This window comes from Anabrus simplex, chromosome 2 (assembly GCF_040414725.1).
Source record: "Anabrus simplex isolate iqAnaSimp1 chromosome 2, ASM4041472v1, whole genome shotgun sequence".
Lineage (NCBI taxonomy): Eukaryota > Metazoa > Arthropoda > Insecta > Orthoptera > Tettigoniidae > Anabrus > Anabrus simplex.
In genome coordinates, this window is record NC_090266.1 from 587,767,349 (window position 1) to 587,792,867 (window position 25,519).

General features: G+C 38.6%; 1 protein-coding gene across 1 annotated transcript in view; it reads left to right on the plus strand.

Moving 5' to 3' along the window:
• Positions 1-25,519, plus strand: part of iav (transient receptor potential cation channel subfamily V iav) — a 262,128-nt gene that overhangs the window by 211,248 nt on the left and 25,361 nt on the right. The window lies entirely within an intron of this gene.

Sequence of the window (25,519 nt, forward strand, 5' to 3'; positions counted from 1 at the left end):
GACTGCATGCATATACACCCCATACTTGATATGTTCTGTAAAACAATCTAGAAATCTTTGTGTGCGTCATGCTGATATGCTATTTTATTTTAATAAGATTCAGTCAGGTCAGAATATATTCTGCTACCGTATGCGACAGCAGACGGTACTAACTGCAACTGTCTGGCCGAGGATCTGGCGGCTGATACCAAACCAGGCAAACTAAGGGAAAACCAATAGCTGCGAGCAGAGGAGTTTTCACTTGGAAGGTTGGATAAGATGACAACTTTGTGTGGGATATAACACATAAATTCATCAGCTGCTGCCTTGCAGTGAGGCAGGGGACTGCCAAAGGCTAAGGCAGACCACCCTGAAAGAAATTCCTCTAGTACGTTAGGCCTAACAATTCAGTACAGGAGTACAATGCAGTTGCTTTCAAAATGAAAACGAGCCTCGGAAAGAAACATATTCTGAATGTCAACAGTACTTCAAGTACTCTTGGAACTAATGACGACGTCATGTCCGATGTTCATTGAAGAGGCACAAGAAGAACTGATCATAAAAACAAGCTTCGGATTGGAACCTTAAACATTATGACTCTAATAGGAAAATGCAACTAAATCACAGATTTTTTCTTTGCTGGGGGCTTTACGTCGCACCGACACAGATAGGTCTTATGGCGACAATGGGATAGGAAAGGCCTAGGAGTTGGAAGGAAGCGGCCATGGCCTTAATTAAGGTACAGCCCCAGCATTTGCCTGGTGTGAAAATGGGAAACCACAGAAAACCATCTTCAGGGCTGCCGATAGTGGGATTCGAACCTACTATCTCCCGGATGCAAGCTCACAGCTGCGAGCCTCTACGCGCACAGCCAACTCGCAGATTTAATGACCTGTAGACATATTAACATCCTAGGGCTAAGTGAAACCAAATGGAAAGGTTGCAACACAAGAATGTTCGAGGACGGATATAAATTATACTGGAGAGGTAATCCTGCGAGGAATGGAGTTGGTTTTATATTCCATAAAGGCATTGATAGTGTAACAGACGTCTCATTCAGCAATGAGAGATTAATTGAAGCTAAAATATGCATAAATGGAGAAACCCAAACTGTGATCCAAGTTTATGCTCCCCAGCAGGGTTGTAGCAATGACCAAAAAGCAAGCTTCCTAGAGAAACTAGAGGACATCATTGACGAAGAGAACATAATGATAATTGGGGATTTGAATGCCCAGGAAGGAACTGATAGGTCAGGTTATGAAGGAATTATTGGTCCATATGGATTTGGTAAAAGAAATGAGGAGGGTGAACTTCTGCTTGATCTATGTACACAAAACCAACTTCTGGTGAAGAACTTGTGGTTTCAGAAATGGGATAGCAACAAGATAATGAGATACAGCTGGGATGGTCAGTATAGATCACTGATAGACCTTATCATCACAGATAGGTGAAGTGGAGAAAAGGTGTATGATGTAAAAGTGATACCTAGAGAGAGCCTTGATAGTGACCATAGACTCCTCATTGCAGACCTAAGAGTCACCAAACTTGTTATTCAAGTAAACAAGAAGAAAAAACCACAGATTAAAGACTGGAAATAGAAAGGTCTGGAAGTCAAAAAGCAGTTTCAAGAGGAAATCAGAGCTAAAATACCAATAACAGACAAAAAGAAAGGTAATGAAGAATGGAATGATTTTAAGGCAAGTCCGATTGGTAGTACAGATAAAATATGTGGAAGATCAAGCAGAAGAGTTAGAGATAAAAGAACATCTTGGTGGAATGATAAAGTGAAAGAAGCCATAATGAAAAGGAATAAAGCCAAAATAGTTCTTGATGTGGCTAAGTCTGACAGAAGAATCAACAGCAACCGAACAGACAACAATAAATTGGAAGAGATGGCAAAAGAATATAGATACAGGAAGTTGGAAGTCAAGAGAATTGTACGGGAAGTAAAAGGGAAAAGCTGGGAAGAATTTAAGACTAAACTAGAAGAAGACAGTAAAGGGAATATGAAAATGGTATATGGAATAGTAAAAAGTAAAAGATCAGATAAAGAAGCAGTTACAGCTCTGGAGGCAGCAAATAGGAATATAGTTAGCAATATGAAAGATATCATGGATACAATGGGACAGTATTTTGAAAAGCTCCTAAATGGCCCTAATGAGATCTCTGTTGAGGATGTAGAACAGAGAAAAATAGAGGATGATATCCCAATTACATGGACAGAAGTAGAGCAAGCTCTCCATATGATGATAAGTGGTAAGTCAGCAGGAGCTGATGAAGTTACAGCTGGCATGATTAAAGCTGATGGTCCGCCAGTAGTACAGTGGCTGTATAGAGTTCTCAGAACAATATAGAAGGATAACGAAATTCCTGAAGTTTGGACAAAAGGGGTGATAGTTCCTATCTTTAAGAAAGGGAGTAGAAGGAAAAGTGAAATTTACAGAGGCATTACCCTCTTATCACATGGCCTTAAAATTATGGAGAAGATCATTGAAGCCAAAGTAAGGGATATATTAGAGCCAATCTTAGAAGAGGAACAACATGGCTTTAGGGCTGGAAGAAGCACAACAGATCTGATATTTGCTTTGAGGATGTTGTCAGGGAAACACTGGAAAAGAGGAAAAGACCTAATTATTGTGATTATGGACCTTGAAACGGTGTATGATTATGTTCCTAGATCAACTATTTGGAAAAGTCTTACAAAACTTGGTGTACCAGAGTACCTTATTAGGAAGACCCAAATGCTATATACTAATTGCAAAAGCTGTCTCAGTATTGGAGATTGTCACTCTGAATGGTTCAATACAACCAGTGGAGTACGACAGGGAAGTGCCTTATCACATCTTCTATTCATAGCAGTTATGGATACCATTTTAAAGGAGCTAAAAGGAAAGGGTAATTAAGATCTTCAGGCACTGGTGTTTGCAGATGATGTGGTAATATGGGATGAAACAGAGTAGGGAGTGCAAAATAATCTGAATGCATGGTGTAAGAAGTTTGATGATTATGGAATGAAACTGAACCCATCAACAACATTAGCACTGAAAATCAGCAGACATAATATAGAATGCAACATAAAAATACAGGATCACCAAGTTGAAGTAGTACACCAATTAAGATATTTAGGAAGCGTAATGGCTAGTAATAATAGAGCTGAGATAGAGATAACAGAGTAACCAAAGGCTCTAACTTTTACAGTATAGTTAGACACATACTATGGGATAAGAAGGTCCCACAAAGAATGAAAATGATCCTGCACAAGTCATATTTCATTCCCATCCTTACATATCCTCTGGAAATCTGCACACTAACATCAAAGGATTATAGTAGGATTTAAGCTTGTGAAATGAAATTTCTTAGAACTGCCCTCCAAAAGACACGACTTGATCACATGAAAAATGTTGAGATCCGGTCTAACCTAACTTAGGCCATCTAGACTTAAATGGTTTGGGCATGTTAAGCAAATGAATAGCACAAGGTTACCATGTGCTAATTTGAAAAGAGAATAACAGGTGGAAGACCAGCTGGAAGACCAAGAAGAAGATGGATGGACCAACTGAGGGAAGACATGGAGAGAAGAGAATGGAATTGGGAATCTGTCATGGGCAACAAAATCTTTTTGAATAGGCAACTTTGGAAGACGCTCATTTTCAAACAACCTACCCGGCTCGCTGGAAGGGCAAACCGGTGATGATGATGATAATGATGATGATGAAGATTGTTACCGGTATGTATTTATTGTTAAAATTTTAAAAAATAAACAGCAGCATTGAAGTTAACCTCAAATTCCAGAGGTAGTATCCTAGTCTAATCATAAAGAATTACAAATTTCTAATAACCCTATTCTGTAGAATTTTCAGTGGTTTCAAATCTGTTTTATACCTGTGACCCCAAATGAGCATCATATAATGTTATGTAAGAATGTATGAAAGAATAATACAAGGATCTCTGTCCAGAAATTGATAAGCCGGGCTGAGTGGCTCAGACAGTTAAGGCGCTGGCCTTCTGGCCCCAACTTGGCAGGTTCGATCCTGGCTCAGTCCGGTGGTATTTGAAGGTGCTCAAATACGTCAGCCTCGTGTCGGTAGATTTACTGGCACGTAAAAGAACTCCTGCGGGACTAAATTCCTGCACCTCGGCGTCTCCAAAAACCGTAAAAGAGTAGTTAGTGGGATGTAAAACAAATAACATTAATTATTTTTAGAAATTGATAAGACTCCTTTAAGTCACCTGAACGCACCAATAGCTGGAGCATTCCTATTGCATAAACTGGAAATATGTTGTTTCCAGATTAAGTTATTATCTGCTGTCAAGGCCAATAAATTTATTTTCTTCACTTGTTGAATAATATTATTTCCAATTAATACCTGGTTAGAAATTGATATGGTTGCCTTAGATTTATAAACTATCATAAACACTGTCAACGAGCTATTTAGATGTTGAAGGTCTGCAGTCATGTCTAGGATTAACTCTGTGGTACTAAGGAAGAACCAGATATGTCAGGAAAATTGAATTTTAAGTTTTAATGCCAGTATGGTAGATCTTGCAACGAAGAGTATGATGCGAAGACTGGTATGATTTTCGTGCCTGTAGAATACGCTGTTCCCAAATCAACATGTTCAGTACATAGATTGAGTCAATTGAGTGATTTGTTCCCTGAACTTGCTGAACAAATACCATAAGAATAAAACTTGTTCCTTCTTTTTATTAACTAACTAACTAACTAACTAACCTAACTAAACCCATGGCACTACAGCCCTGAAGGGCCTTGGCCTACCAAGAGACCACTGCTCAACCTGAAGGCCTGCAGATTACGAGGTGCTGTGTGGTCAGCAGGACGAGTCCTCTTAGCTGTTATTCTTGGCTTTCTAGACCAGAATCCCTACATCACCGTCAGATAGCTCTTCAATTCTAATCACATAAGCTGAGTGGACCTTGTACCAGCCCTCAGATGCAGGTAAAAATCCCTGACCTGGCCAGGAATCGAACTCGGGTCCTTCAGGTAAGAGGCAGGCACACTACCAATCAATCAATACTGATCTGCATTTAGGGTAGTCACCCAGGTGGCAGATTCCCTATCTGTTGCTTTCCTAGCCTTTTCCTAAATGATTTCAAAGAAATTGGAAATTTATTGAACATCTCCCTTGGTAAGTTATTCCAATCCCTAACTCCCTTCTTATAAATGAATATTTGCCCCAGTTTGTCTTCTTGAATTCCAACTTTATCTTCATATTGTGATCTTTCCTACTTTTATAAACGCCACTCAAACTTATTTGTCTACAAATGTCATTCCACGCCATCTCTCCACTGACAGCTCGGAACATACCACTAATAATACAGATGTTGATTCCCATAGGGAATTTAAAATATTTGTCCCGAATGAGTAAATTTATAATACCAATATAATGGTCCGTTATTGGACATTATAAATTTTCCAGCTAACTCATTCTTGGTTGCCTGCGCCTCGCCCTCGCGTGCCAAGTTAGGCTCTCATAGTGCATGGGCACTGCTGGTGGCTTCAAGTAGCCTATGCAGTGGCCTCCACGGTATGCACTGGCCTTGTGTCTTGGGTGGTGTGCTAGGTCCCAACTGATGAGCCTAACTTGGCACGCGAGGGCGAGGCGCAGGCAACCAAGTATGAGTTAGCTGGAAAATTTATAATGTCCAATAACGGACCATTATATTGGTATTACATACCACTTAGTCGAGCAGCTCTTCTTCTTTCTCTCAATTCTTCCCAACCCAAACATTGCAACATTTTTGTAACACTACTCTTTTGTCGGAAATCACCCAGAACAAATTGAGCTGCTTTCCTTTGGATTTTTTCCAGTTCTTGAATCAGGTAATCCTGGTGAGGGTCCCATACACTGGAACCATACTCTGGTTGGGATCTTACCAGAGACTTATATACACTCTCCTTTACATCCTTACTACAACCCCTAAACACTCTCATAACCATGTGCAGAGATCTGTACCCTTTATTTACAATCCCATTTATGTGATTACCTCAGTTGTTCATTGTTGGATGCGCTTGAGAACGGTTGGCTGTTGAGAGAGCTCTTGCATTATTGTAGTGATAAAGTAGTGAAAACCTATTGAAATAGCTTAATTTTGTGTATATCTGATTCATTTAGTACTGTTTAAATAGTGGTGTTCACTGCTTGTTGGTAGAAATTGGGAGTAGTGATATTTATTAAAATTTTGTAACAAGTAATTCAGTTGGTCTTCAGTAAATTACGTTTTCTAGGTAAAGTAGGCTAGCTAGGTGTACCTTGTTTCAAATTTAGGTTTAGGAAATACTTTAGGTAATAATATTAACTTTAAAAATATTTGTAAATATCTGTAGGTTCGTTGGTTATACTTACAAAGGCAGATTATCATAAGGAATAGTACCCTAACTTCTGCAGCAACTTCTCCGGTATTTCGTATAGATATCTGTTCAAACTATCGTGAAGGTAATAATTTACTACATTAAAAAAAACACGATATGCCTGTAAACTTCCATTTAAAAAGAAGTTAAAGAGATTACCCGGTAATAGTTAATAGTCGTTGTATTGTTATTGATTATTGTTGCTCCTCATATTCAAATATTGCATTGTTGGCTACAGTTGTGAACAACAGAGGGAAGATAAGGGACAGGGAACTGTTGCTGAGATGTGTGGAAGTACGAGGAAGGGAAAAGGTAGGAAAGGGAAATGTAGAGTAGAGGATAGGAAAAGACAGGTGGAACAGGGTCATGGGAAGGAGAAAAGGGAGGAGGAAGTAGCTTCTGCAGCTATCAGGAAAGATAGGACTGACCAGGAGGGTAGGGGATCAAATGAGGTGGGTAGGGTTGAGGCTCTGGTCATTGAGGATTCCATTGTTAGACACGTGGGGAAAGTGTGTGGAGGAAAGGGAACCAGGGTAGAATGTTATCCAGGAATTAGGTTGAGGCAGATGTTGAGGAAAGTAGAAGAGAGGGAGGAGGGGAAGGAGAAGGTGGTAGTGTTTCACGTTGGTACCAACAACGTAAGGCAAGCTGATATAAGTACCAACATAGTTGAAGATGTGTGGGATCTGGTAAATGCAGCACGGGTGAAGTTTAAGAAAGCGGAGATTGTTATTAGTGGAATACTGTGTAGGAGGGATACTGACTGGAGGGTGATTGGGGATTTAAATGAGACTATGGAGTGGGTATGTGGGAAACTGGGAGTGAAATTTCTATATCCTAATGGGTGGGTAGGAGGTAGGGATCTGCGCTCGGATGGCCTTCATTTAAACCGCAGTGGTACATATAAGTTAGGAAATTTGTTTGGAAGTGTAATAGGGAGGTACATTCAGGGAAACGGAATGGCTTAGGGAGCGGTGATAAGGGAACAGGGAACTGGAAATCAAGTAGGGATGACATAAAATTGTTAGTGTTGAACTGTAGAAGTATTGTAAAGAAAGGAATAGAATTAAGTAATTTAATAGATATATATTTACCAGATATTGTAATAGGAGTTGAATCATGGCTGAGAAATGATATACTGGATGCAGAAATTTTCTCACGGCACTGGAGTGTGTATCGTAGAGATAGGATGGGAATGGTGGGAGGGGGAGTGTTCAACCTGGTGAAAGAAGAATTTGTAAGCTACGAAAAAGTTAAAGATGAGACACATGAAATTCTAGGTGTAAGGCTCATTTCTAAATATAATAGGCAACTTGATATATCTGGAGTGTACAGATCGGGAAAGGGTAGCACTGACGCGGATTTGGAATTATTTGATAGGATAGTCAGCTATGTGGGAAACGACATGGAAAGAAATGTGATTGTAGCGGGAGATCTGAATTTGCCAGATGTTAATTGGGAAGGAAATGCGAACGACAGGAAGCATGACCAACAAATGGCAAATAAGTTAATATGGGAAGGACAGCTGATTCAGAAAGTGATGGAACCAACCAGAGGGAAAAGTATCCTGGATGTGGTGCTGATAAAACCAGATGAGCTCTATAGGGAAACTGAAGTAATAGATGGTATTAGTGATCATGAAGCTGTTTTTGTCGTAGTTAAAAATAAATGTGATAGAAAGGAAGGTCTTAAAAGTAGGACTGTTAGGCAGTACCATATGGCTGATAAAGCACGCATGAGGCAGTTTCTAAAAAGTAACTATGATCGGTGGAAAACGGTAAATAAATATGTAAACCCTACACAACGGGGCCAGCACTCCTTCTTTTAATTACATTCACAAATGTATGCCACTTCAATTTAGAGGTCATTGAAATACAATATGAATTTCAGTGAGGTGGCCAACTTTTAAAAACACATCCTGAAAGATCAAGTATTTGACATATGGTTCTGCCTTAGTACCACAGAACTGATCAACAGCGGAAATTGAAGAATCAATGATCTGCCAATAAGTTTTTATACCTCAAAAAGCTCCATTCTACATCAGCTGATGTGATCAGAGCATATTTAAAGTGCGGAAGTTCGTTGGCTGTTAATTCTTCCTCAATCCCATCCATGGAGTAAGTTTTACCAGACAATATATTGAGATTTGACACAAAGTTTTTATATCCGGTATTTTTGTCCAGCAATTTTTTCAGTTTAAATGCAATAGCTGTAACAAATTTACCACAAGCATTGTGAACACCAGACTCCAGCTGTTTAATTAGTGAAATGAAATCTACCATTTCCTCGCCCCTCTTTTTCTGTAATGTAATAGTTGTCAACAATAATGCAAAGTTTGACTTGATAAAAGCGAAATTCCCTTCCATGTTTGGTTCAGAGAGCATATATTGAGTAATCTGTATTGAGGTAGCTTCTTCACAGTCAAAGCCTTGTATTATTTTTTTCACTAACTGAAAATTTTCACAATAATTAAAGCAATCATTTAATCACGTGACCCAGCGTGTGATTATATGTTGTGGTAGTAATGCAATGTTTGGCTCTTCTGGTTTGAAATGTGTAACTCAAGAGGTTGCTTCTAACGCCTTAAGCAGGGATCTCAGCACACATCGGCTCACTCCCAGGTGGGAAGCGATTTCCCTGATTGAAGAAAATATTGAATTACTTGCTTAAAAATCACCTTACACTAAACTAAACTAAACTATACAAGGACCCTAAGAAAAATATTTACTTGAACAAGGTGCATTTAATTGTTGAAAAATCTTATTATTTTAATTTCTCAATACTTCATGTAAGAACATGCTAAGTGCTTTTGCACTATGAGACTGAGCTTGTATTTTCCTAATAGCAAAACTCTGGTTTTCGTTTGTCCATTATCTTACACTTAAATATTTTAAGCAGTTTACCAACAATCCATGCCTGGAAAGGATTATTTTTTTTTAATTTATAGTGTAGATTTTCAAAGTTAATGTGCATTTAAAAGATTGAGACTGGATTAAATTATAATATTCACAAAATTTTCTGTTATATGTTGGTTAACATTTTGAGGGATCCAGTTTATATACCTACAGTTGAAAACTGACACACGGGGACTAGACTACACCACACTATACAACATGACGGGTAATATTTACAGTCTTCACAACATAATGTCTTTTACAGCTGTTGAGTGTCCTACATACAGAGGCACCCGGAAGTAAATGTAAGTATTTTCGGGTACTACTTCTTCAGCCTCTGCCTTATAGTGGCATATGTAACAATATATTGACCAGATATGTCGATGCCCCCATATCATCATAATTTATGCATACAGGGGTTTCTGTTTAATCCCGTCATTTCTATCCCCAAGACTGTCTTCATTTCATCATCATGGATGCTACTCAATATACAGACTTCCCTCTTATCCCTTAACTTGAGAAATATCAACTTTTTCCTGTATGAAACTGGAACTTCTCCTTTCCTGAGATTCCATTCCATAACTACTTTCACAAGTTTCTTTCAGTTGCTTCGTACGGGATCAATGGTTGAATTTATTCAGGAGATCAAAGAATTCTGGGCAGCTATATTAATTGTCCATGCCAATAAGATACCCCAGATTCAAAATGTTTTCGATCAACATATGCACAATGCTTGAAGGCTTTGAAATATTCAAAATATCTACTCTTGCAGTATACTAAATCATGTTCCATACATACCCTATTATGGTTATGCATAATTTGTATGATTCCATTCTGAAACATGAGTGATTTTTTTGGTTTGTGAACTTTCCACCCTAACCGCCATTTTCCACAACGAGAGGCTCTCATCACTTGATACTTTACCATCAGCTGTATAAACTTCCAAAAATGTTGCTACAAGGTGGTCAAATACTGGATTTATTTTGCAAATTTTTGGAGGGATTTGTCCATTATGTGCCTTATTGTCAGAGAAATGTAAAATGCTGAAGAGGAGGAAAGACCTCTTCTCTGTCACCAGCTCATAGAAAATAAGCATGACTATACTATCAAGCGATTGTGAGAAAAATAGTGTCCTAATTTAGATGTCTGTACAACATCCTACAACAGCAGCAGTATGCCCATAAGGAGCTTTATTTCATCCTTATATGTCGGGACGCAACTCTGGTCTCGACTCGTTCGCTTCGTCTTACTAAGCTGAGTTTTATGTGCGATTTTCTGCTGGGCATCAAGGTTTATCTGTTCAGTTAAGTTCTGGCATATCTCGTCATTAAACTAAAATTAAAATATTTTGTTCGATTTTGTTTTCCCTAAAACACCATTTAACACCCTTTACAACAAGATGATATTTTGGATCAAAGAGGGATCTTTTTTGTCCACTTTCAATCCAGGTTGATGAAGAAGTTGCACTTGTTGGCATACTATCAGTATTATCTTCAGTACTGTCACTGTTGTAATCCTACTTGAACTGGAATCGAACACGTGCCATTTCTTTTGCAACTACTGCTGATTTGAATCAGCCAAGCCCAAACCTGTACATTTGAGCCCACAGTACTTGATCCAGTAAATTCCCATCACTCACAAATTCCCATTTGACAGAACTTACTTCACTAAGGTCACTAAATTTCAACATTTTGTTTACCATGGTCCATAAATCATCTTCCTGTAACAGTGGGGGCTGGTAATTCCTTTCAGATATTTTAGTGGAAAAAATGGAACCCTTGTCCCTGCAGATGAGAAGCAAATCACAAACTGTGCATATGTTATGGAACACATGTGTATGAGAATAAATGCTGCGTAACTTCCATGCTTTGCGGGAAATACCCACTCTTGTCATGAAGAAAGAATAATCAAGACTGAGGATAAAGTAGGTTACAGTTCTAATGTGTTATCATAGAGGTCTGTTTAATATCATATCTCCCATAATCCCTTCTACAGCAGTATTATTTATTGCAACCAAGGACCGATAAAAGGCGATGACCTAATGTTTCAACGTGAGACTAGTAGGCTATTAGGTCATTCTGGCCTGGAGGTAAGTTGCATTCTTTGTGATACAACTCATAGGTAACACACTGGCAATGGAAGAACATAGTTGAAAAAAAATAAAAATTATACCAGAGGACAGACTTCTTGTCCAGAACCTGCTCCTTGAAAAGAAACAAACCTCTGCAGGCAGGCAACTGAGAAACAGTAATAATTATAATTGGCGAATATATATATATACAGTACACATTCCCCAACAAAGTGACTTGTAGTCACAGATCTCACAATATTGCCCACCAAACAGGTTAAGAAAAACCTTTTTAATGTTTGCCACAAGCCACCTTATGTTCGGATAATTTGCTCGCCCTTCTTCAGAACCCTATGTAAGCCAAGCACTAGACACATGACATGTAACATTTTAGAGTAAAATGACTGCTCATACCATGCATGGTGCTATGTCACTTGAAAATAAAAGCACATTATCATGTTTTCTGCCCTCAGGCCACAGAAGACACATGTTACTGGTAAATGGTTTGAATATCGTTGAGTAATTGGCTTTGGTGGTCAATAAAAATATTTCACCTGGTCTATGCAATTCTAATGTTCCAATTGCAGCATAGGCTACAGAATGCCCCACAGCATCAGTAGTCTCATCGATAGAAACCCTTGGCTTCTTCCCACGAGTACTGCACCTTATTTTAGTTTATGTTTCTTTGTAGCATTGTGGTAAATAATTCTTATGTAAAGTCGGCTCGTCTGGTATTTCTCAGTTTGTGTGTTTTTCCCATAAATGCACATAATTTTGGATTAGAGAGTTAAAATAGTAGAATATCTGCTGACACTAACACATCACATAGTTCCTTGGTGGGTGTCAGAGCAGAGTAAGTAGCAAACATGGAACTACAGCTTTCTTTGATACATGCTCACGAGCACACACATGCTTTCCATGACCAATATGATGTGTCAAGGTAAGCCGTCTTTTAGCCAATAGTTTTGTTTCACACAGCTTACAATATAGTATGAATAATAATGTTATTGGTTTTATGTCCCACTAACTACTTTAATGGTTTTTCGGACATGCTGAGGTACTGAAATTTAGTCCAACACAAGTTCATTTACGTGCCAGTAAATCTACTGACACAAAGCTGACATGATTGTGCACATTCAAATACAACCAGTCTGAGCCAGGATCGAACCTTCCAAGTTGGGATCAGAAGGTCAACACCTCAACCGCCTGAGCTACTCAGCCCAGCAACATAGTGTGCTTCCATCAGTGTGAAGCTCACTTTCACCAAATTCAGCTGCTATTTATTTTTATGAACTGATACATTTGGTTTAATTTTAGGCATTTTCAAAGTGGTGCTGAAATTCCTCCATGTACTGTATGCTATGAACTATGTGAAAATCAATCAATCAATCAATCAATCAATCAATCAATCAATCAATCAATCAATCAATCAATCAATCAATCAATCAATCAATCAATCAATCTGCATTTAGGGCTGTCACCCACCAGGTGGCAGATTCGCTGAGGTTATACTCATCATCATCATCATCATCAATTCCCCTCTTTCAGCTGACACCAGGCGGGGGCAAATATGGTTCCTCTCTACTTCGTCCTATCCTTCCACCATTCCTCATCCAACACTGTGTTACAGTCCAGGTTCCATTGTCCTATGCTCTTCTTCACGGAGTCCATCCATCGTAATCTTGGTCTCCCTCGTCCTCTCTTCCCTGTCATCTATCTTTCCAGTGTTTGCTTTGGCAGTCTTCTTCTTTCATCTGCTTGACATGTCCAAACCACCTCAATCTGTTCTGTTCCAGTTTGTCATTTAGTTTTGGGACATACAGCTCTTTTCATATGTCTTCATTTCTTACTCTATCGCTCCTTGTCTTCTGTACCATACTCCTCAGGAATTTCATTTCAGCTGCCTGTACTCTTTTCTCATCTCTCTGAGCCATTGCCCAGGTTTCTGCTATATATGTCATTATAGATAAGTAATATATCTTTTACAGTACTTCTTTATCTTTCATTGATAGAACTTTATTCCATACTAGCAAATACCCGTGGCTTTGCTCACATGTATTTCGTAATTTGATCAAAGTAATCATTCCTCAGCATTGTACTAAGACATTATCTGAAAATTCCCAAAGTACAAAAACTCACCCAAAAATTGAGTTTCATTTACCCCAGAAATTCTTTGTAAACCATGTTTGTGGTATTATCTTTTGGGGCTAAGTCGACCAAGCGACATAGAACTGTACATGTGACAAACAGTCTTCTCTCAAGTCGGAAAAATAAATTCATGTTTCTTTATTTTTAAAGGAGGGGCTGCCTGGCAGAGGTGGTAAAGGTGTGCTCGGTTCACCCGGAAGGACGTGGGGTCGAATCCCCGTCAGGATGGATGGCTTTTCAGGCGTTTGCTCTATTAACCAGCGTTACGTCTTAGGTCTGACACTAGACTCTTCAGAGTGGGATGTGTCAGACCCTACCCACTGACGCTGGGGTGTATGCAGGTTAATAGAGCAAACGCCTGAAAAGCCATCCATCTAATTTTTGATCTGATTTTTGATATGCTCTATTGGTGGAAAAGAATCTAATTCCCTCCATGGGAACTTAGAATTTCCATTTGGAATTGCTAGGCAGGCATTAATTCCATTGTGGAGTTTTATCTCCCATATGCAGTTATCAGACTGTGCTTCATAGATAGGCTTCTGATAAGTTCACCTGCATACACCCCAGCGTCAGTGGGGAGGGTCTGACACATCCCACTCTGAAGAGTCTAGTGTCAGACCTAAGACGAAACGCTGGTTAATAGAGCAAACGCCTGAAAAGCCATCCATCTAATTTTTGATCTGATTTTTGATATGATATGAACTTAGAATTTCCATCCCCGTCAGGAGTCGTAAAATTTAAGAAACAAGATTTCCACTTCCGGAGGTGCATATGGCCCTAAGGTTCACTCAGCCTACACCAAAACTGAGTACCAGGTTACTTCCTGGGGGCAAACGCGGCCGGGCATAGAGCTAACCACTCTACCCCATCACGTGCCGAGGTTAACAATGGTGGAAGCCATTACCTTCCACTCCTCCTAGGGTCTTCATGGCCTGTACGGAGATGACTTTGCTTTGTTTTATTCCCACATCGGTAACATCTTCACTTTTTGAGATACACATAAGTATCCCCATAAAAAGAATTCAACCCCTTGATCAGCCCTTCCCCCACCCCACCCCCACCCCCATTTAAGTGTATTTCCGAAAACAAAAATACATGTTCCTTTATTTTTAAAGGAGATTCCAAATACCAATTTTCATGCCTGTAACACATTCAGTCTTTAAGACATAAGTATTCTCATAAAAAATAATTCCTAATTTTCACTTTTTTTCAGCCCTCATTAAGTGCCTTCTCTGAAAACAAAAAGGTACATGTTCCTGTATTTTTAAAGGTCTTTCCAAATACCAAGTTTCTTGTCTCTAACATGTTTTGACATATAATGTAGGTATACCGGTACTCATTTTAAAAATTCAACCACTTTTCCAATTCCTTTCAGCCCCCTTAAGTGGATTTTCTGAAAACAACAAAATACGTGTTTCATTATTTTTAAAGGACATTACAAATACCTGTTTTCATGTCTGTACGTCTGCAACACCTTCAGTTTTTGAGATAAATGTATACTCATAAAAATAATTCAACTTCTTCTTCTTCTTCACTTCTTTCCATACCTCTCCCGCCTTAAGTGGACTTTCCAAAAACAAAAAAATACGTGTTCCTTTATTTTGAAAGGAGATTCAAAATACCAACTTTCACGTCTGTAACAGCTTCAGTTTTTAAGATAAAGTATCCTCATAAACATATTTCAACTCCTTATTTACTTATTTTCATCCCCACACTCTTTACGTAGATTTTATGAAAAAAAAAAAAAATGCATGTTTCTTTATTTTAAAGGAGATTCTGAATACTAATTTTCACGTCTGTAACATCTTCAGTTTTTGAGACATAAGTATCTTCATAAACGTAATTCGACTCCTTCCCCCCCACCGTTCCGACCTGTTAACCTGATTTCACCCTCCCCAAAAGTGTGTGTTTCTTTATTTTAAAGGAGATTCCAAATACTAATTTTCATGTCTGTAACATCTTCAATTTTTGAGACGTAAGTATCTTCATAAATGTAATTCAACTCATTTTTCACCCCCCCCCCCCCCCTTCCTACCCATTAAGCTGATTTCCCCCTCCCAAAAAGTGCATGTTTCCTTATTTTTAAATGAGATTCCAAATACCAATTTTCACATCTTTAACATCTTTAGTTTTTGAGATATAAGTATCCTCATAAATAGAATTCAAAACCTTTTTCATCCCAGCCCGTTAAACTGATTCCCCCCTACAAAATATGAGTGTTTCTTTATTTTAAAGGAGATTCCAAATACAAATTTTCACATGTGTAACATCTTTAATTTTTGAGATATAAGTATCCTCATACAAAGAATTCAACTAATTTTTCAATTAATTCACCCCTTTAAGTGGATTTTCCAAAGACAAAAGATTACGTATTTCTTTACCTTGAAAGAAAATTTCAAATACAAATTTTCATATGTGTAACATCTTCAGTTTTTGAGATATAAGTATCCTCATAAAAGGAATTCAACTCCTTTTTCACACCACCCCACCCGTTAAGTTGGTTTCACCCCACCCAAGAAAATGTGTGTTTCTCCTTATGAGGAGTTTCCAAAAACAAATCACCTATATTTACTTTTAGAGGAGATTCCAAATATTTTACGTTTCTGAGATATACTGTAGATATAGTCCTTCTAAAATTCACCCCAATTTGTCACTTCTGTTTAACCCCAATTAATTGGATTTTACAAAAACAAAAAATACGTGTTCCTTTATTTTCAAAGGAGATCCCAAATACCAATTTTCAGGTCTGTACTATCTTCTGTTTCTGACATATAAGTATCCTCATTTAAGGCATTCAACCACCTTTTCACCCCTTTTCACACCTCCTATTGGGATTTTCCGAAAACAAAAATATGTTTCTTTACTTTTAAAGGGGATTCTAATTACCAATTTTTACATCTGTAAAATTTAAAAGTTTTGAGATATATATGCATTTATTTTAAAAATTCATCCCCCTTTTCACCCCGCCCCCATTATTTGGATTTTCCAAAAACAAAACATACATATTTCCTTATTTTTAAAGGAGATCCCAAATACCAATTTTTGGGTCTGTAACATATTCAGTTTCTGAGATATACATATGCTAATTAAAGGCATTTAACCGCTTTTCACCCTTTTTCACCCCTCCTATTGGGATTTTCCAAAAACAAAAAAGTACGTGTTTCCTTATTTTTAAAGGAGATTCTAAATACCAATTTTTACATCTGTAACAAGTTTTGAGGTATAGACAGACTCATTTTTAAATTTCACCCCCCTCTTCACCCCCTTAGCGATGGAATATCCAAAAATCCTCCCTTAGCGAGCACTTACGTTGTACTATAAATGTATCTTCATAATTTCATTTCATTATGTCCAGTAGTTTTGGCTCGGCGATGATGAATCAGTCAGTCAGTCAGTCAGTCAGTCAGTCAGTCAGTCAGTCAGTCAGTCAGTCAGTCAGTCAGGACAAGTTATTTTATATAAATAGATGGATTAACTTGGTGGTAAAAGGCTCTCCCCAGTTGTATCCCACTAATTTCCATATCCATTCTTCCATTTTCTGTTAGTTCGCTTCCCAAGTATTTGAAGCGTTCAACTATTTCCAGTTCCTTGTCTCCAGTTTTCATAGCTCCACTTCCTTCTTTACTTCCTCTACTCATCACCATTATCCTGCTCTTCTCCATGTTGGTCCTCAATCCCCATTGTTTAATTCTTCTAATCCGTACATTCAGCTCTTGTTGTACCTCCTCCTCATCTTCTCCCCAGATCACCCCCATTTGTATCCCACTAATTTCCATATCCATTCTTCCATTTTCTGTCAGTTCACTTCCCAAGTATTTGAAGTGTTCAACTCTTTCCAGTTCCTTGTCTCCAATTTTCATAGCTCCATTTCCTTCTTTACTTCCTCTACTCATCACCATTATCCTGCTCTTCTCCATGTTGGTCCTCAATCCCCATTGTTTTTTTTTTTTTTTTTTTTTTTGCTAGGGGCTTTACGTCGCACCGACACAGATAGGTCTTATGGCGACGATGGGATAGGAAAGGCCTAGGAGTTGGAAGGAAGCGGCCGTGGCCTTCATTAAGGTACAGCCCCAGCATTTGCCTGGTGTGAAAATGGGAAACCACGGAAAACCATCTTCAGGGCTGCCGATAGTGGGATTCGAACCTACTATCTCCCGGATGCAAGCTCACAGCCGCGCGCCTCTACGCGCTCGGCCAACTCGCCCGGTCAATCCCCATTGTTTAATCCTTCGAATTGGTACATTCAGCTGTTGTTGTACCTCCTCCTCAACTTCTCCCCGGATCACAACATCATCTGCAAATGTCATTACATTAATTCTTTCCCCTCTATATTCCTACTACTCATGGAAAATTCACACCTTCCTACTCCACCCTAACTTTCACAACTGTAAGCATTAGAGAATTGCTAGTGACTCAAGGTAACATTCTGGACATTCCAGACCTCAAATAACTTGTTTTCATGAAAATTGAGTGTAGACCTGTACTTGTACAGCCATCTAACTTTCAGCACCAAAGAACATTTACACTCCCAGTTACTCATCTAGCAATATAATATTATATTAATTTGCCCTGAAGATAGTTTTCCATGGTTTCCCATTTTCACACCAGGCAAATGCTGGGGCTGTACCTTAATTAAGGCCACAGCTGCTTCCCTCCCAGTCCTAGACCTTTCCTGTCCCATCGTCGCTGTAAGACATATCTGTGTCGGTGCGACATAAAGCCAATAGCAAAAAAATAAGAGAAAAAACAGATCACTCAGTAAAAAGATGACACCGGGTGAGTTGGCTGTGCGGTTAGGGACACACAGCTGCAAGCTTTCATCCGGGAGATAGTGGGTTCGAATCCCACTGTCGGCAGCTCTGAAGATGGTTTTCCGTGTTTTCCCATTTTCACACTAGTCAAATGCTGAGGCTCTACCTTAATTAAGACCACGGCCCCTTTCTTCCCACTCCTAGCCCTTTCCTATCCCATCATCCCCTTAAGACCTGGCTGTGTTGGAGCGACATAAAGCCACTAGCAAAAAAACAAAAGAAGAAAAGATGAAATGTCATCGACATCCTGGCCCTAATCATTAGGAAGTCTTGTTGCTTATTCTGGGGACATAATACATAATTCTTTCAACTAATGGTAATCTCGTCTCTAATACTTTACAAAATGTGCAGTATTTATGACGTCAGCTTAGGATGAAGACTTCAAGATTTCCTGATGGAATAAGTGACACTCTCTTTACTATGGATTTATCTTTCTTGTTATAGATCAAACAACAAAAACATTAATAACTGCCTTCCCTTTTATTTTGGCTAGTAATTTGAACATTGCACTTACACATTGAAGGTTTTCAGTAATGCAAGGATGGGGAAGGGCTAGAACTGAGACGATAGCAGTTATGGCATTAATTAAGGTACAGCCCCAGAATTTGCCTGGTGTGAAAAGAGGGAACCGTAGAAAGCCATCTTCAGGGCTATTGATGGTGGTATTCAAACTCACTGCCTTCCAAATGCAAGCTTGCAGCTACGCGACATTAATGACATGGCCAACTCACTCGGTCTTCCAGAGTTTTGGGATCATTCAAATAACGTATTAAATATTTTCATTGTCACCCTACTGACATTGGCATGAAGTTCATGTCCAGCTCACTGTCACCTCTTGATCTTGATGACTTTACCGATGTTGAGTTAATTAATAGCCTATTAAGCTCATGGTTGTATCATCTTCTCTATATTCCATTCTCTTCTACTGGTCCAAACAGTTTTCTCAAAATTCTCCTCTCAAAGATACCAAGCTGACTTTCATTGGATTTTGACACAGGCCACATTTCAAAACCATATGGTAGTACAGATCTTACTAAGACCTTGTAAATCTCTATTTAATTTGCCTTTTCAGTAATTGAAACTTCAGTTGTTTTCTATGGCCATAAAAGTACCTATTTGCACATGATTTGTTTGTGGATTTCATCACTAACATTATTTTTCAATTGAACTCTGATTCCAAATAGGTAAAACTATGCACAACATCAAATTTGTATGAGCCAGTTTCAGTGTATGAATATTTTTAACCTTCTCTCCCCTCTCCAATAGATAGAAGGAAGGATCTACAACACTCCTCTTGCTCCACCCATACTTTCTCTCCCCGCTCTGCAGAACAGTATGCATGAAGAAGGAAATAACCTTCTCTTCCCTATCCAATGGATGAAGGGAAAGATCCACAATGCTCCCCTCACTCTTCCCTTGCTTTCCCTCCCCTCTCTCCAGAACATTGTGCGGCACCCATGAGGCTTTCCCCTGGCCTCTGCATGACTGCAGTCCAGAAACAGTGTTTGTAAAAATGGGCAATGCTTCAGCAGATTAGATAAGTACAGAAGTATTTTATTAAGTTAATACAGCAATGGTTATATACTAATACAATCATTATTTGTTAATACTTGTTCATATTTTCACCCAACTCTCAATCATTGACAAGTTGATGCTACGTAAACAATACTGTACATATACACTCATGATTTAATTGATTTGATAGAATCTGAGTTTCTCCTTGTAGAACGAAACATGTCATTCTTTATTTAATAGTGTGTATTTTTTTACAGGTATTTTATAGTGTTATAATTTATACTGACACTCTGTGTTTGACACACTGGAAAGCTTTTAAGTTATATGAAGCTCATTATTCAAGCTCAACACTGCAATAATTTTAACACAGCAGTTTTGGTATTCATGAGGAGTGTTTTAAAATGTCCTTAGCTTCTTACGTGCATGTTCACAACTTACGCTTTTTATGAGCATCAATGGACAATGATATATTAATATAATTTTTAATTAACAAGTGTTCATCAAGATAAAACAATCCTCGTATATGGACCACACTGAATATTTTATTTGTGTACATATGTGCATTTTTGTGACCATGTTTGTGATCATAGCTTTTTAAGATTCAGTTCTATTTGACATTTGTATTAAGACATTCAGTTTTTAATGACACTATGTTCTTCTTTAAAATCTCTTGCTATGAATAGCTGAAGTGGCCTTTTAAATTAGCTGAAACTAGTCCTAGTAAAAAAATATTGCATTGATTAGGTGATCAATAAAACTTTCATTAAGAAAACAAGTCAGACAGCCACTATCATACTGTTATATGCCGATCAGAAGTCAATGAACAGGTGGTGTGTATCAATACCAGATTCAATGTACTTTTCAACTATTTGGTGTATCGTAAAAATTAGATTGACAGTTGATCTTGGTAGAATCCACATTCAAGATTATAAACACGGTTCTTTGGTTGGACAGCCTTAAATTAGCCACTTTTACCATTCAAAGTTCTTACTGGACCATATACCATACTATAAAATTAACAACTCATCTTTCTTTTTTCTTGTGCATTATAAAGGTAATAATACTTCACTTCTAATTATCTACTCAATATCATTAAAAATCAGCATTTAGCATTACTGGTACTGTAGTATTCTCATGAATGCCATTACTGTTTTCAGTATCATCTTTTGACACAAGAAATTGTTGATTGTATGGTAAATTCTGTTATTTTTGATAAACAGACTGTTTTATATTAACGTAAATAAAAAAATGAATACTGGATTAAAGCCACTATGTTTATTTAATGAAGCCGAGCTTTCAGCCAAATTCCATTGGCCTTCATCAGGGCAAGTTAAATGATGCTTCCGACAGTGAGGAAAGAAATTCAAAGAAACATGGAAGTCATGGCCGTACTATCCACGGCCTACCCCACTAATAGGACTCAAGGATCGTCGTGCTGTAATTCACCACCCTCTGCCGACGGTTTCGTGAGCACATCCCGCTGTTCCATGGTGGTGTTATGCATGTATTTCTGCAGTGCAGGTCTCCCATGTATTTGATAACTTGAAGCTATCTTTCCTGTTGATGTTATTTGGGCACAGCTCTATCTCTATGGCTTCTCTTACCAGTTGAGCATAGAAGTCTTTTACAGGCGTGATGACCTTCGCCTGGTCAAAGAGGATTTCATGGTCTGTACTGTAGAAATGTTCTGCTATGGCAGACTGGCTTATGGCATTCTCCATGGAGGATGAAAGAGCGACATTCTTTACCAGTCTAATGTGTTCTTTCACCCTGGTGCTGACAAGCCTTTTCGTCATGCCAATATATGAGCAACCACAACCACATGGAACTTCATACACGCCCGGTATTTCAAGATGTGGTTTTTCTCTGAATGCTCGAAGCAGGGATTTGAGCTTCCAGTCTGTGGTGAAAACTGGAATTATATTGTGCTTCCTAAGAATGCGCCCTATTCTGTTAGTTATACCTGCCATGTAAGGAAGGAATACTTTCTTCTTTTTACTGAAGTCCTGATTGGTACTATCCCTGTTAGGCTCCTTCATCTTCACAGCTTGTGTTGTCTCGTGACGTATAGCTGTTTTTCTTCATGGATGTTGTCAGTTGTCTTAATGCACTTGAGCCGTTATCAGCATCTGCAACGTTATTTACCCTAGTAAATAACGTTCGAAGGAGAGCTGCTTTTGGCACAGGTGGTGATGTGAGGACTTATGAAGGTATCTTTCAGAATGTGTAGGTTTCCTGTACATTGCATGGCCTAGTGTACCATCATTCTTCTTGTATACTAGCACATCAAGAAAAGGTAATTTACCTTCATTTTCTACTTCCATCGTGAATTTGATCTTACTGTTAATGGAATTTAGATGTTCCAAAAATTCATTTAATGTTTCCCTTCCATGTGGCCAGACCGAAAATGTGTCATCCACGTAACAATAGAAGCACCTAGGTTTCAATGGCGCTGTAGTTAATGCAGCAGACTCAAAGTGTTCCATAAAAATATTGTAACGTTCCAGACGTCACAGTGTAATTATGTTAATTTTATTATGTGTAATTAATTCAGGAATTTAACGTCATGATATTTATCTTGGTATGTAATTTTATTATAATTCATGTTTAATCATTTGCTCACTATCATTTCATTACTTTGTAACTACGACTTGTAAACGAGGGCTGAATATCCTAATATTCACTTAGATTCTTGCGACATTCGTTTAAATTTAACTTGCAGTAGATTTCCTCTATCTTGCCACATCACCGAGGAAGAAGGAAGGACAAATTTAGACATCAAATTCTGGGAAAAGCGAGCACGTGTTCAAGCGTTGTAACGACAACTACCGTATTTCGACCAGAATAATTCAAACTGATCACCGCCTATATTTTCAAAGGAGCGTCATGTTGCCATGGATACTGAGTGAAAGGGCTAATAGAAGAACAGTTGATATCTTGGTTGGGACCCATCTACTCTAATATCTGGAGTGGGGAGAGACATGTCAACTGATTGGACCACGTGTAGCGACCTGTAATTAGAGTCAGAGAAGGTTATAAAAGGGCGTGTTGGAGCTCTTGGCATCATTCGTATTCTTCTTGATTCTGCATTCGTTATTATTAATCTTCTTGATTCTTCGATCTTGTATTTCGCTGTAGGTCTGAGAACTTGTCTTATGGTTGTTGTACCATAGTGGACTAGTGTGATAGTTTATCACTTCTACATTAATTACTTCATTACCACGACGTGGTACTTAGGAATTTCTGAATGAGGGGTGTATAGCCACTCTCATCAGGAAGTACATACAGCTCGGCTACTAGACCGGTTTGTACCAGTCTAAGACAATAGGTAGTATTAAACTAGATAGAAATGAAACTTCAGGGCACATTTTCAGTAAAGTTGGAAGGATTATTAATTGAGTATCCTCTCCACATAACCCAAGGAGGTTTTTCTAACTATGACTTAGGGCTCATCTCCAATATATGGAATAGAGCATAATAGGGAGTGTTAGTGTTGAAGCCATCTTCCAATTAGTGGTAGGTGCACTTAGCAAGGCAGGAATGGTAATGAGCTGCAGATGAAGATATCTCAAAGACGACCGGTGATGTTCCAGCTACAAGGATGGAAGCTTTCCAAGGACCAGCAGAACAAGACTACATGGTGAGCAAGCGAGTTAAAAATATTGCAAGTTTTCGCGAAGTAGAGTCATTCAACTTTTTGTTAAATTCATTTCCTATTTTAAATTCAGTTCTCGTTAAACCGTCGTCATTTATATTCAATATAATAAATAGTATTTTCCTAGTTCACTTTAATCAATCTGCCTTAATTAGCCTTTTGATTTCTAATTCTCCTGCTTAATGATTAGTGCACTATCACCCCACCCCTGTGATAAGAGTCCGTCCAAGCTTGATTATAAATTTTTATCTTTAAGTCATCAACTTAAAGATTGGCGCCCTTAGCTTGCATGGTTGCATTTCTCGTTCAATGATTGTTCTCCAAGAGGGGAAGACACAATATTAGCAGCCTCTGGTGACTGAGGTGAACCCATTGCTGCTCCTTCTGTCTGTTCGTAATAATCCTCTTAGTAGTAGAAGTAAGTAGATTTTAAACAAACTGCTGCCAGATTTGTCAAGTCCTCAGACAGGTATTGTCTGATGTAAGCAAGCATTTCTTCTACTGGTATATTAGTAAAAAGTGATGTAACATCAAAGCTTACCAGGATGTCACCTTCGTCCACTCGTAGCTCACGTAACTTCTGCAAGAAGTGTTTCGAATCTTTAACGTGATGTTCTGTCTTCCCTATTTCTGGCTGTAACAGTGATGAAATATAGCGGGCTAACTCATGGGTCGCAGAACCAATGGCACTCATGATTGGTCTTAGTGGCATGTCATTCTTGTGTAGTTTTGGGGGACCATAAATGACTGGAGGTACCAGGTTTGAATTTAGTAAGGTCTTCTGCAAGTGTTCTGGAAGTGTTGAGCTCTTCACTAGTCGGGTGACTTGTGTGTTATTTTCTTAGTGGGATTTCTTACTTTCTTACATGTTTCTTCTTCTAGTAGGTTGTTCATTTTTGTTTCATAATCAGCTGTATTCATGATGACTGAAATATTACCCTTGTCAGCCAGAATAACAGTTATACTATCGTCTTTGCAAAATTCATTAGCTTCTTTAAGTTCACCTTTGGTCAGGTTTTGACGTGGTGGCTTTGCTTTTCTCAGCATGTAAGATACATCTTGATGAATTTCTTCCGCCTTGTTTAAAGGTAAATCTCTGATGGCACACTCTACCCCACAGACAATCTTCTCTACTGGGATTCTTTGCGGTGGCACAGCGAAGTTAAAACCTTTCTTTAGCACTGATATTGAGTTTTAGTTTAGTACTTTATCAGACATATTTACTATGACCATGTTATAATCTAATTCTGGTGAAGATCAAGGAGCCACACATGGATAGTACCAACCAGGACTTCAAGTAAAAAGAAGAAAGTATTCCTTTCTTACATGGCAGGTATAACTGACAGAATAGGGCGCATTAGTATGAAGCACAATATAATTCCAGTTTTCATCACAGACCGGAAGATCAAATCCCTGTTTCGACCATTCAAAGAAAAACCACATCTTGAAACACCAGGCGTGTATGAAGGAAGTTCCATGTAGTTGTGGTTGCTCATATATTGGCATGACGAAAAGGCTTGTCAGCACCAGAGTGAAAGAACACATTAGATCGGTAAAGAATGTCGCTCTTCCATCCTCCATAGAGAATGCCATAAGCCAGTCTGCCAAAGCAGAACATTTCTACAGTACAGACCATGAAATCCTCTTTGACCAGGCGAAGGTCATCGTGCCTGTAAAAGACTTCTATGTTCGACTGGTAAGAGAAGCCATAGAGATAGAGCTGCGCCCAAATAACATCAACAGGAAAGATGGCTTCAAGTTATCAAATACACGGGAGAACTGTACTGCAGAAATACATGCATAACACCACCATGGAACAGCAGGACGTGCTCACGAAACCGTCGACAGAGGGCGGTGAATTACAGCACGATGATCCTTGAGTCCTATTAGTAGGGTAGGCCATGGATAGTACGGCCATGACTTCCACGTTTCTTTGAATTTCTTTCCTCACTGTAGGAAGCATCATTTAACTTGCCCTGATGAAGGCCAATGGAATTTGTCTGAAAGCTCGGCTTCATCAAATAAACATAGTGGCTTTAATCCAGTATTCATTTATTTACGTTAATACTATGAGCCACG